General features: G+C 42.8%; 1 long non-coding RNA gene across 2 annotated transcripts; it reads left to right on the forward strand.

Moving 5' to 3' along the window:
* Positions 1-1,006: 1,006 nt before the first annotated feature.
* On the forward strand, positions 1,007-13,380 carry LOC135979975 (uncharacterized). 2 transcript variants are annotated; one of them, XR_010597215.1, is made up of 4 exons: positions 1,007-1,189; positions 2,899-2,976; positions 6,027-9,249; positions 12,958-13,380. It is a non-coding gene; the product is annotated as an uncharacterized LOC135979975 (long non-coding RNA). The 2 variants fall into 2 exon arrangements; XR_010597216.1 differs by having other exon boundaries at positions 1,031-1,189; positions 6,027-6,133.
* The last annotated feature ends 251 nt before the right edge of the window (positions 13,381-13,631 follow it).

A 13,631-nucleotide genomic window follows, 5' to 3' on the forward strand; every position in this document is an offset into this window, starting at 1 on the left:
TTTCCAGCCCATGTAAGGACCAGGAACAATTGCATTCCTAGCACTAAGGAGAGCGCAGTGACTCCTCACTCCCTACTCCCCCAGGGGCAGACAGCATTCCAAAGGAGGTGGGGAGAAGTTGGGTCATGGCCCCACCTCAGCACCCCTCCACACGAGTCCACGTAGCATGCAGCATTTCATCAAGGGGTGCAGCAGCAGCTCTGCTCCTCCGGGGGCAGTATAGGCCCTTAGTTTTGGCTGAGCTTCGATGGCACAACTGAGTGGTCAGGAGGCAAAGTCTGCACCTCAAACACATTGCTATGAACCTCTGTCATCCCCGACAGTGGTATCACATGGAATACATTTGCATGCTGTCAGATCTGTGATTCAAATGTAGAGTTGCCTGCATGGTGCAGCCCTGAAAAAGGTGAGGCGGATAAAGTATACATCTTAATGTTGTCGAAATGTCATTGGCCCTTCTTTCTTAAGTCCCTCCTCAGCATACCCTTCAATGTCTTCAGGTGCAGTGCCCTGAATGCATACTAACTGTATGTTAATGAAGGAAAAATACAATCCAAAGCACTTGTAAAAATAGAAATAACTCAATATATTAGATGCCAGAAAATCCATCTCAGCTTGTCATCCTGGCCATGTTTGGAAAATGCCATAGTCGCAAAATTGCACATGAAAAATCTTCCTAGACAGTTAATAAATTCTCACTTTAAAGTTCTGCAATTACTGCATATATCTCCCATACCAAAAATGAGAAGCAGTGATTAATAGTAATGTCTTATACTGTCCTTGCTCCAAGGAGTAAGATTCAAAATTACTTTTACATTTACAGATTCAGGGACAGATTTTCAACACCCAGCAGTTCCCTCTGAGAAGAATAGGAGTGCTGGGGCTTGAGATCTTTTGCAAATCTGGTCCTTTAATTTCATTTCTAATGATTTCACTAAATATTTGAAAGAAAATACATTTTAAAAAAATCTGAATGAGTCTGACTCTGAAAGTTTTAGCCAAACTCAATTTTGTTTTTTTAAAAACTCTTATTAACGCACCGTTTTTGTTTTGTTAATTTTGCTACTATCACAGAGGGAAGTGTCTGCAAGGATAGTCCAAGTAGTAACAGCTGAAGCTGTAGCAGTCCTGAAAGGTGAACAGGAAAAAGAAGCCCAGCACAAAGATCAGCCTGGACCATTACCTTTAGGTAAAACAAGGAATTTGCAAGAGTGGGGAAGGTATCTCTGTGTGTGCAGCTGTATATAAATATAATTATTAATATCAGGTCACAATATATAATGCATGTAGATCACAAAGGTGGTGCTGATATTCATGGATAAATTGTAGAACCCTGGGATAAATTTTGTAACCAGATAATAAATAAAATGTCATATTTCCCCAATTTATCATGCACCTTTGACTGCCTCGCTGACCCTATCCTCACTAGTCCATCTCCCACCAGGTCTGCGTTACATTCTCTGAGCAACTTCGACCGTTATTGTTATTATTGTGTTTATTATGATAGTGGCTCGTTAACTGAGGTGCAATTTTGCCCGAAAGTCCCTAATTCAGCAAAAATACTTAACACAGGCTTGACTTTAAGCATTTGCTTAAGTCCTATCGAGATCTATGGAATTTAAGCGCACACTTAACTCCTTTGCTGAGTTGGGCCTAAGTGAGGGCAGAACTAATTACACAGCCTGGGTGTTGAGACATTCTTCAACATACTCTGAGAAACAACGTATATGTTTGCAATGATTTCTGTTACAGCGCCTGTAGGTACGAAAGTACATCTGTGAGTTATTTAAATGTGGTTGTATGATCTGCATTGGGATCAAAAAGCCAGTCTCAAGAGGAAGTATTCGAGGCACTAGGTCTGGTCCAATATCCATTGAAGTCAATGAAAGTCTTTCCATTGATTTCATTGGTCTGGGGATCACACCCTAAATCATAAATTGAGACCTAGTTGCTTGCTGGAATCATTTGCAGCCCAGGAAATACTATGGCATAAAGTTTAAAAAACCTGATAGATCCCAGTACTAACTCTGAAGAAATTCTCAAAACTATTTCTGTGAAATCAGATGAAGAATCTGAGTATACCTGAGAGATACCTTGTTTAGGGCTTAATCTTGCTGCTACTGAAACCATTGACAAAACTTCCTCTGACTTCAGTGGGAACAGGATAAGACCCTTAATTGGGAATTAATCTAAAACCTTAGATTAGGCTTCAATATAGCGCCTTCCTCTGATGAAATACCATGATCAGGTGGCTGACAGAAGTTCCCCATTGACTTGTTTTCCTTCCTTGGTGATGCTTCCAGCTGGTACCTTTCATACTTTGACAAGGAACGTTTGCATATATTATGCAGCTAGCCCTGAACCCAGTAGAAACAAAAAAAAAATACCCAGGTTGTAATAATGTAAGAACCCAGCAAAGTGCTGTTTGTCCAGCTACCCAAAGGTAAACTAAGCTTGGGATTGGGTGCCTATTTATCCCTTTTCCATATGATCGAACTGAATCTTTAAAATCTCACTGATTTAAATATGTTGCCATCCTAGGTTTGTGAATGAAGCTTTCTCAAAATCATGAATGAACAATAGTATTGATCTGGCTAACAGATGGGACACAAACACAAAGGACTGATACTTTTTTATTTTATTTTATTTAATTTTGTTATACCCTGGGACCAGACTCTTGAACGTAAGGCAGGGCACCTGAAAGGAAATGTTTTCCTTTCATTATAGGTTTAAAATAATACATTGAAACAGGGAGTATCTCTGAAAATCTATTAGGCACAACCTCCATTTAAGTATTCTCCGAATAGGCCAGAATTGCAGCTTGTACTCGGCATCTAATGGTTTCACAGGAATTAATTGCTGTATCTCATTTTCTCATTTGCATTGTTCAATCTCTAGCAGTTGAAGAATCAGCTAATCTGCCTCCTTCCCCACCTCCATCACCAGCCTCAGAACAGACTGGAACACTGGCAGAAGGTAAGGGTCCCCTGGACATTTCAGAGTATATCTATCGAGGAAGGGAACAAATGCTCGTACGAAGAGGTGGGGGAAGTAGTAAATGGAAATACTTCCTGCTAGCTTCAGCTTAAAGAGTAAGCATTCCCCAGCAATGCCGTGCCATCTGCAAAGTGACCGTAACACACAAATGAGATATATACATATACACAGGGATAATTGGAAGTAAGCAAAAATAAATACACAGACATATATATATATATATGAACAATAATTATTAATAGATATTACAAGCCAAGATGTCTAAATAGTGAGACTTCCCAAGTGTGAGCCTAGAACGTGGTGTTAAATATTGATTACTACAGTCTGTTAAGATGTGTTTAGTTGGAAATTAACCAGCATTAATGTTGTTTCACAATCCAAGTCCATACAAGCAAGGAGATTCAGAGTTTGATTATTCTTTCTGCTTTCCAGCTTTAATTCACATTTCTGTGCCTTGGTGTATATGGGGATTCTGTACCAGGGTGCCAAAGTGAAATTCTACTCTTAAAGCAAATTATACTTTCTGATCCACACAGTAGTACTCAACGTCTGAGATGACATTCACATTTTCCATATCTGGATGATTGGCTGAATTCAGACAGCTGAGCCACATGGGTAAACTATGAAAAATCTCTCTGCGTATCAGTTTTTAGAAACATCAATCTATTCAAAATCAGCAAAAATATATTTTCCCAAGTATAGATTTTGCTCTATCCAGATGATTGACACCACAGAAAAAACCTGCCACAAACTTCTGAGCCACATGTTAGCTTGCACATATGTGACATTACTAAGCAGACTTCATCTATGTGCATTAAAGGCTGGCTAAAGTCAATGTATCACACTGCAAAACATCAAATAAGCATGCCAGTTCTACTCTGGGCTCCCAGTCTGTCAGTACCGAACAGGTGGTCAAACCCGCTGGTACCCTTCTCCACACTACTGCCTACAAAGACATTGATCACAGCTGCATCAGGAACAGGGTGCAGTGCATACCTGGACCACCTCCATATACAAGGACCTGCATCCCAAAAGGGCATGAGGCTACACATAAAACCTTCTTGTCATGACCTGCTCCTTCCTGGGCACACACCATATTTATCAGGGTCTGTGGATCATTAGTGCAGCCATTTACCTCCCTAGTCTTCTCGGGATACGTGTCTATTTTGGCTGCTTATCCTAATTCTGTTTTCGAGGGCCTTGCAACTCCCTTCCAAAACCCACCAACTGACTACACTTTCAACTGCTTGGTTTGATAAACAGTAAATTTATTTAACCTGACTAGACATAACAATGGTCAGTAACCTTTCTAGTTCTTGCACTGAAAGGGACATTCTATGCTTTAGAGAACCTAGTGGAGCTTCCTCTCCTCACAAAAGCCACCCAAAGAATCTTCTCTCCCTCTCTCCAGGAGTCAACTGCTGTTCCTTCAAATTAACTCGCTGCCACCGAATTACAAGCTGTCATGGCTGACCCTTCACACAATATTCCGTAAATATAAGGTGGTTGTTGAGACCTCATCCCAAATTTATTTCTGAACTTGTCACACTTATTTGAACCAATCTACCTGTCTTCATTCCAAAACCCCATTCCTTTCCAGTGGAGAAGAAATTCCCCCACTTTAGATGTTTGTTTTTAGGCCTGTGATAGGACAGAGCCCTTCAGACACTTCCTGTCTTTTGTTGTTGTTGTTGTTTTGGTTGTTGCCATTTCTCGTGCTTCTAAGGGACAAGTAGTTTCCGAGATAATATCTGAACCTAAGTGGATTACAGTGCATTTCAGGCTGCTATCGCATGGCTGGTATCAAAGCTTATTCCACTAAAGTGTGCTTTAGAAACATCCACATACCTGAATTTTGTAAGGCAGTTAGTGGCAAGCAGGACTCCTCAATCCCATCTTCCAAATGGGCCTCTGCTCATCAGTCATTTAGAACTGGAGATGCATCTTAGCTGACATCTTGAAGAACCACAGTTACTATAAGGTAAGTAACCATTCTGTCTTCTAGTGCAGGCAGTGCCATCTCCCATATCCTCCACTGTCTGAAGGGAACTGGAAGTTTTGAGAAAAGCAGTTGGTTCAAGCTAGATCCAATAAGATGGTGACGTTATCGAAAACACTTTGGAATTGGCAGCTTTTCATTTTCATTTTAAGAGAGGGCCTCTCACCACTGGGGATCAAAATGGTGCTTACTGCATGCATCAGTGCTCCTAGATACATTTGCTACATAGCAACAATTGCCATAAACAACTTCTAATATCTAAATAGTAAATAACTGAATATTCAGACCATGCTAGACATATTTTTAATGTTAGCATTATCAGTAGTAAATATCCTATTAAAGATAAACAGGGTGAACTAAATACACTTATGAGATAACTGCTTCACCATTGGGGTAGGTGTGTAAATTCACTTGTAATGAAAGACTGTTGTATACGGAGTCATATTTTTCTAAAGTAATGTGCAGTGTTGAAAGGATAATTTACTTTAGATAAGAAGTGAGAACTAGTACATATTCTGTTCCGTAGACTGTGCTCTAAACACAAGCACGAAGACTTAAGTGAACTACTTATATAACAAAGGTAGCCCTTTTGTGTGTGTGAATTATTCAGATTTTTCTTTTATGAATTGGTTCATTATTTACAATTATCTGACAGATGGTTTGAGCATGTTTCATCCTGTGGATTAATCTCAAGTATTTGCTGCTTCAAGGATTTGTTACCTAATTTTCTGTCCGTTCTGTCTGGTCATCTGTTTCTGCTCCCTGACTAGATTCTCATGGGTATTTGCAACCTTTCTCTTCCTGTGAACACTCTAGGAACAAAAATGTACTTGTACTGCAAACGCCATTAAAGCAGATTTTCTGTCTATTTGAACCAATGCTTATTCATGCTCATTTTTTATCATTAACCCAGCTCTAGTGAAGCAAGTCTTATTCCCATTATTGTGGCATAATGAATTCTAAACAGAGTAATCTTTGAGCTGTGTGCACTATCATGGACCTAACTCTTCATGCTTCTGTTTTGCTGCAGGGAATGTACAAATACCTTGAGAGGTGTTTTTCAGACTTCAGGCAGAGAGGCTTCGTTGTTGGATATGACACGCGAGGTCAGGTGACCAGCAGCTGCAGCAGTAAGAGGTATGAGGATTGATTCCATTTGAAAGACTAGAATTTTAAGTGTGGCTTATAATGGTTCTCTTCATATGGGGAATTTTATCAGGAATTTAGTGTATTCTCTATTTATATTTCTGTAGTGCCTAAGAGTCCTAGTTATGGACCCCTAGTGCTAGGCGCTGTACAGACCCATAACAAAGACAGTCCTTGTCCCAAAAGAGTATACCATGTAAATGCACAAGCACTCTAAACAGCAAGACAGTCACATGATGTAGAAATCACTATATGTGTGTGAGACTTAAGTGTGAAAGGAAACTTAAAATACTAAGCCCTTAACTTGAATACATCAAAAAACTGTTTTGAGTATTGAGTTTTATTGCAAAACTGTAGTTCTAACTCTGTCAAACTACACATCTGATTTAAACTTTCACGTGGAAAAGGAGGAATTCCTCCTTCAACCCTATGTAACTATTGTGATACCTCTTGTAGCATCATACACTGATTTGTCTTGGCAGTATGCAGGCATTAATACAGTCACACAAATGAGGAGTCTTTTCTAATTTCATGCTTAAAAAAATCCAAACTTCTACAAATATGAAGGTGCTTAATGCTGCTGATTTTACTAAAATAGCTCAGCCAGGCTGGTAGACTACTTTAAAAAAACTGATTTAGTATCCTTGCCTTTTTTTTAACTTGGGTAATATATGGTTTGAAATGCAGAGAGAGAATTCCTGTAACATCATTAATTCTCACTTGATCATATTACTGGGACTCTTGCTTTTCAGTATGTTACAGTACACTTACTATTACACTATCGTGTGATTAAAAAATTAAATTACACTTCACTGTCAAAAAAGTGAACAAAGTAAACATGGTATGTATGGATCCTTAATTTTCATAGCCTGTTTGTTCACTTACAATGAGCCCCCTCCCATCATTTTTAATGATCAAAGTGCAAATAATTTTCTGGTTATAAATACCTGTGAAGTTGTTGTTGTTGTTTCAAAGACAAGAAACTGTTTGATGAAATTGAACTAAAGTTCCCGCTAGCCCTAATGAAAGGATTATTTTAAAGTAAGTTCTGTCTGTCTGGCAGTAAGGCTAATGACTGTGTGAATTTCTGTAGCTGTTTTTAGACTGATTGGAATAAGGGAGATTGCTGGCCTATTGAAGTTTATTTTGGGAGTAGTATATTGATCTACTTTATCGGAATCATCTGAAACTGCTGAACAGCATTAAAAACCACCAACCTCTGTTAGTTACCAAGATCTATTTTTACCCCTCGAAAGGCTTTTGTTGTAGGAATTTGGCGTTTTTGAAACATGTACCGTGGAGCTTAGATTTGTGCTTCTGTGATCAGATATGGTTCTCAAACAACCGGAGGCTTTGAACCTTTGTATGTCTTTTGACTGTGATGTTGATTGCAAGGCGCTTTACAAGCAAATAAAATGACAAAACACTGCTTCAAAGAGTTTACAATCTAATTATAGGCATGTCGCAGTTAGTGAAAAGATCAAACAGTGGACGGAAGTGGGAGACCAGTGAAGTGAGGGTTACAATAATGTCATATGACTATTTAGGTTTGTTATGTGGACTTATTGATGGTTTCATTATGTGTTATATTCATGTTACATTTTGGATTCAAAGCTGAATATATGAATAGGGATGATTTAATGAATGTTGTACGTATGTTATAATACACACATGAATGAGATTAAAGAGGGAATTAGAAATCAACATGCATGGAAAACACTTTATCCATTCCAAGATGATGTAAATTATGTATGCTTTTTATCACAACTCTTCCACAACATGAAGAAAAATGAAACCAAACTTCCCAGTGACATTGAATTCTTGAGCAAATGCAAGAAACAAAACATCATCCCCAGAGGAGTCACCATCTATAACCCTCTGATCCTTACATACAACTTCAAATATGCTGAACAGCTCTGCAGAAGGACTTCAGAAAAAACTGAGGAACCATCTCCTGTACCTCACATCTCCAGAAGGAACTACCTCAAACAAGAAATCATTACATGCTTCCCACACACTGGAAGGATGACCAAGGAAACCTGCCTGGAGATCATGCAAGAAACCCAAAATATCAAAAAACCTGATGACAGCCATCCAACACAAAAACAAAAAGGGGAAACCAACTACAACAACTCCACAACCCACAGAACACCATCTCCGAGAGAAACCAGGACTCGCCACATGGATGCTAAGCGACACCCTATCATCATCAACTTATCAAGAAAACCCCTAACTAGAACCACATTCTGTGTACTCGCCAAGGGACTGATCATCTGCTCCATCACAGAACCTGAGACCATACTCACGTGGAGAACGAGAAGAATTCTTTCACAACAAAGACTACATCACCCACAACTACCACGTCCCCACTGATAGTCATAAGAAAAAAGAAACATTTGACTGGACTCCTCACAGAGAATGAAACCACACACTTGATCATTACGTTGATTGCTTCAGGAAAAAAATTGACTGAAATCGTTAACATCACATCCACCACAATCTCTCCACTGCTGAGAGGATAGCTATACAATCCATGAAATCCAACCACAAGATAGTGATCAAGCCAGTAGATAAGAGGTGCTATTGTAGTTCTCAACCTCAATGACCTACATCAACAAGGCCAACCGACAACTCTGACATCACCTATTATAAAGAAATCAAAGAAGATTGCACACTACTATTCACCCAGGAGTTTAAGGATGTCATCAAATCCTTCCTTCCCCAAACCACTCCAAGAGAATCTCTACAGCCTCACCGTTCGTGAACCCTTTCCAATCCAGGGACCTATTACATGCTTCCCAAGATACACAAATAAGGAAAACCAGGCAGATCCATCTTATCTGGCTACAACACTCTTACTGAAGGAATATCAGGACTCACAAAAAACATCCTCAAACAGTTCACCACGCAAAGGGCCGGTTTTATCCAGGACACGCCAACTTCCACCAGAAGCTCCATAACATTAACAGCCTCCTTCACAACACTGTCCGTGTCACCATGGATGTCACCTCCTATCCATCAACATCTGTACCCTGATTGCATTGCTGCCTGCCTCAAATATCTTTAAGACCAATGAACAACTCTCAGATATCCACCTCAAACACATTGTAAGTGAGGATGAAATGGATAAGTTTGGCAATCATTTTACATTCAACAGACATAGACTTCTGGGAGGGAGGCTGGCTCATCTCATCAAAAGAGCTTTAAACTAGGAATTTGGGGGAGACGGTTGGGAGATGTCCAGTTAATCTCCACACCAGATTATAACATTGAGAGGGAGGACGATGAGATAAGAACGGATATAGCCGGGGGGAAGAGATTGGACATAAGGAGGGGGGGGGGATGGATACTAGACTAATAGGTCATACTAGCAGTACAGTGTCCATACCAAATGGGATAACAAATGTGAGAGAGGCCAAACGGCATAAATTAAGATGTTTATACACCAATGCAAGAAGCAAAGGTAACAAAATGGAGGAATTGGAGCTCCTGGTCCGAGAAACGAAACCGGATATCGTGGGAATAACTGAAACATGGTGGAATGGTAGACATGACTGGAGTACAGGTATGGAAGGGTATGTGCTGTTTAGGAAAGACCGGAACAAAGGTAAAGGTGGGAGAGTAGCATTGTATGTCAATAATGAGGTAAACTGTAAAGAAATAAGTGATGGAATGGATAAGACGGAGTCTGTCTGGGCAATACTCACATTGGGTAAAAGAACTACTAGAGCCTCCCCTGGGATAGTGCTTGGCGTGTGCTATAGACCACCGGGATCTAACCTGGATATGGACAGAGAACTCTTTAATGTTTTTAGGGAAGTAAATACTAATAGGAACTGTGTAATCATGGGAGACCGGCGTGTGGCTGCAGGGCCGCAAGCTCTGCGCCGTGGGTGAGCGCCGGGCCGGGATCCGGGGGGATGCAGGGGGCTGGGAGAAGTGCGGGGTTCGGGGGGTCCCGGGGCAGGAAGGGAGTGAGGGGAACATGGGGGCTACAGGGGGCTCAGGGTCCCTGGGGAGGAGGCAAGAAGAGGGGTGCAGGGGAAATGGGGGCAGGAGAGAGGTGGGGGTTGGGGTATGTTGGGGGCTCAGGGTCCCTGGGGAGGAGGCAGGAAGAGGGGTGCAGGGGAAATGGGGGTAGCAGTTGGGCGATGTGGGGGCTCAGGGGGTCCCTGAGGAGAAGGCAGGAGGGGTGAGGAGGTCATGGGGGGCAGCAGAGAGGTAGAGGATCAGGGGACAAGTGGAGACTTGGGGAGCTCCTGGGAAGTTGGCAGGAGATGGGGCTGAGCGGCCTTGAGTGAGTTAAGAGTAGTTTCAGGTTTTGCACCTGCCCAAGTGCCCCACCATTGTTCGTGGTTTTATGATCACAAGCCCTGATGCTGCAATGAACCGCACAGACTCCAGTGGGGCTCAGCACGGATGCAGGGATCCACCCATGGGGTTTTCAGTGCAGGATCAAGGCCATGCTTTTCTGCTTCGCCTGGTCTGTTCTAATGCAAGGGTCTCAAACTCAAATGACCACGAGGGCCACATGAGTACATTGGCCCGAGGGCCGCATTTACTGACACCTCCCCCCCGCCGCCCTCGGCCCCGCTCCCACTCCACCCCTTCCACGAGGCCCCGCCCCTGCCCTGCCTCTTCCCACCCCTTCCCTGCCCCCATTCCAACCCCTTCCCTGAAATCCCCACCCCAGCTCTGCCCCCTCCCTGCCCCCAGGGGTGTGGCGGGGGCTCAGGGCAGGGAGTTGGGGTGTGGGGTGCAGGAGGGGTGCGGCAGGGGATCAGGGTGAAGGGTGAGGCAGGGAGCTCAGGGCAGGGGGTTCGGCTGCAGGAGGGGTTCGGGGGGTGGGCTCCGGCCTGACACGCACCGAGGGCAGGGCAGTTTCCCTGCCTGCCTGCCTTCCTGCCCTGCCCCCGCGTGGCTCCGGGAAGCGGATGGAACTTGGGGAAGGAGGGGCGCAGGGGTGTGTGTGGCTGTTGCTTCGGGCACCGCCCCCAGCAGCTCCCATTGGCCGCGGTTCCCCATTCGTGGCCAGTGCGCATTGGGCCGGAGCCGCTCTAGGTAAACGCTGGGGGAGGGTGGGGCGGGCCGCGAGGAGCTCGCGGGCCGCAGAAAATAACCCCACGGGCCGCATGCGGCCCACGGGCTGCGTGTTTGAGACCCCTGCTCTAATGAGTCTTACTGGCATTGCTGTGTTGGTTTGGGGTGTGATTTTTACTAACGTAGATATGCCAGTAAAGCGGTAGTGTAGACACAGTTATAACGGTGTTTATACTGGTATCGTTTATCCTGGTCAGGGAAATCCAATAAGCACTTTTATACCAATATAAATATGTCCACACTAGAGGTTTTTGACAGTATAGACCTGATCTACCCTTAAATTTTTTGCCAGTGTAGCTACGTTATCAAGCGTGGAAAAAATCACACCCCATAACTGACCTGATGGTGGTGGCAAAAGCACAAATGTAGATGCGGTTATACAAGCAAAACCATGCTTTGGCTGATATCGTTTATTTCATTTAGGGAACTGATATAAGTTATACCAGCAAATGCACTCTTCCTGGTATAAACGGCACCGCCACTAAGATGGTTTGCTGGTATAGTTACACTGGCAGATCCTTTTCTAGCAGAGACAAGGCCGTAGCGTAGCCTTTATTAAACTGCTTCTCCTTTCATGTGCTGCTGTGTGAAAGATCCATGGAAAATAGCAGGTAGAGTGTGACCTGATTATACATGGAGTGTGGCTAAAGACAGTCCACATACTGAAATAATAGAGATCCCCCCTGCACGCTAATCTCAATTCTAATAATCTTAGGGGTTACTTGTAAATCACTAGGAACTACATTTTTATGCCTCAGTCCTGGAAAGATTTCTGCACGTGTGTACCATTACTCATGTGTGTAATCTCATTGGATTACTCCTCTGACTAAAATTGTGCACATGTGTAAATCTTTCAGGATGTGGGCCTTAATAATTCCTGGAAATTTTCTGCTACTGAAAAGCTCTATGATTCTCTAAAAACAATGGTCACAGTACAGTAGTGTAGAATCCCAGCTCTCCTGTTGTGCAGTGCAAAGCAGGAAAATCAGGGATCTACTATGTATGACTGTGAACATGCACATCATGCTGTCCTTTGTCCTCATTCGCTACCAGAGCCAATCCTGCTAATAGGCAGGATTTGCCCAGTTAACAAGCAGATATTTACAAGAATTTCACTTCCTCATGAGGGACTGCACACCATGCCTGCATGTCTCTGCAATAACAATGAACCCAGTGCCCTGGGCTAGATTTGTATTATATTAGAGCCTGGGAACCCCAGTCACAAATACAGTGCAGACAGGCAGGTCTCTGTCCCCAAAGAACTTACAGTTGAAGTGTAAGATGAGATAACAGATGGTGGGGGAGTACAAGGAAACATTGAGACCGTATTGGTGAACGTGATAAGCTATGGTCTCAGCGCCCTCGCTGCTGATAAGCACTACAGCATTGGTGCCTCATCAGCTGGGCAACTTATGTGGTAAGGTGGATAGGAGTCTTAGTGTTAAGGGGATATTTAACCATTGGAACAACTTGCCAAGGGCTGTAGCGGATTGTCCATCACTGGTAATTTTTAAATCACGATTGGATGTTTTTCTGAAAGATCTGCTCTAGAGGTTATTTGGGGGAAGTTCTGTAGCTTGTGTTATACAGATCAGGCTAGATGATCACGATGGTCCCTTCTGGCCTTGGGATCTGACATTTAAGATGACTTTGGGGGAGGGGTGGTGTGTGGTACATAGCACTGAACGAGGTGACATGTATGTTTTGCTTTTCAGGTGTCCATTGTGGAAGGCATATAACCTCTCATGGGCTGGCGCTGAACTGCTGCACAGAGCTTACGTGGTTTGATCACATTGTTCCTTGTGGACTCGAAGGGACGGGTGTCACCTCCCTGAGCGAAGAACTCCAGAGACATGTCACAGTTGATGAAATCACTGAGCCTTTTCTGGACGCTTTTGAAGTGTTTCAGTGCACCCTAACTTCCCATGAGGAATCTATCGGATAAAGAGCTCTGAGTGCCTCACTTACCTGTGGAAATGTGAATATTTCTTTGGTGCTTTCATGGTGTTACTAGAAATCCAGCTTGCTTGTTCCATCTTCCTATCAGCAATTAAATAAGTGTAACAAACTGTACTTCTCGCATTTGAAACATATTTCTTGCTTTTGTAAAAATGAGCTGCTGTGTCTTTAAGTATACATGGGTCTTTAAAAAAAACAACGAGGAGTACTTGTGGCACCTTAGAGACTAACAAATTTATTTGGGCATGAGCTTTCATGGGCTAAAACCCACTTCATCAGATGCATGGAGTGGAAAATACAGTAGGCAGAATATATACACAGAACATGAAAGGATGGGAGTTGCCTTACCAAGTGGGGGGTCAGTTCTAACAAGACAATTCAATTAAAGTGGAAGTGGGCTATTCTCGACAGTAGGATACCAAGGGAGGAA

Source organism: Chrysemys picta, unplaced genomic scaffold, assembly GCF_011386835.1.
Source record: "Chrysemys picta bellii isolate R12L10 unplaced genomic scaffold, ASM1138683v2 scaf1492, whole genome shotgun sequence".
NCBI classification, from domain to species: domain Eukaryota; kingdom Metazoa; phylum Chordata; order Testudines; family Emydidae; genus Chrysemys; species Chrysemys picta.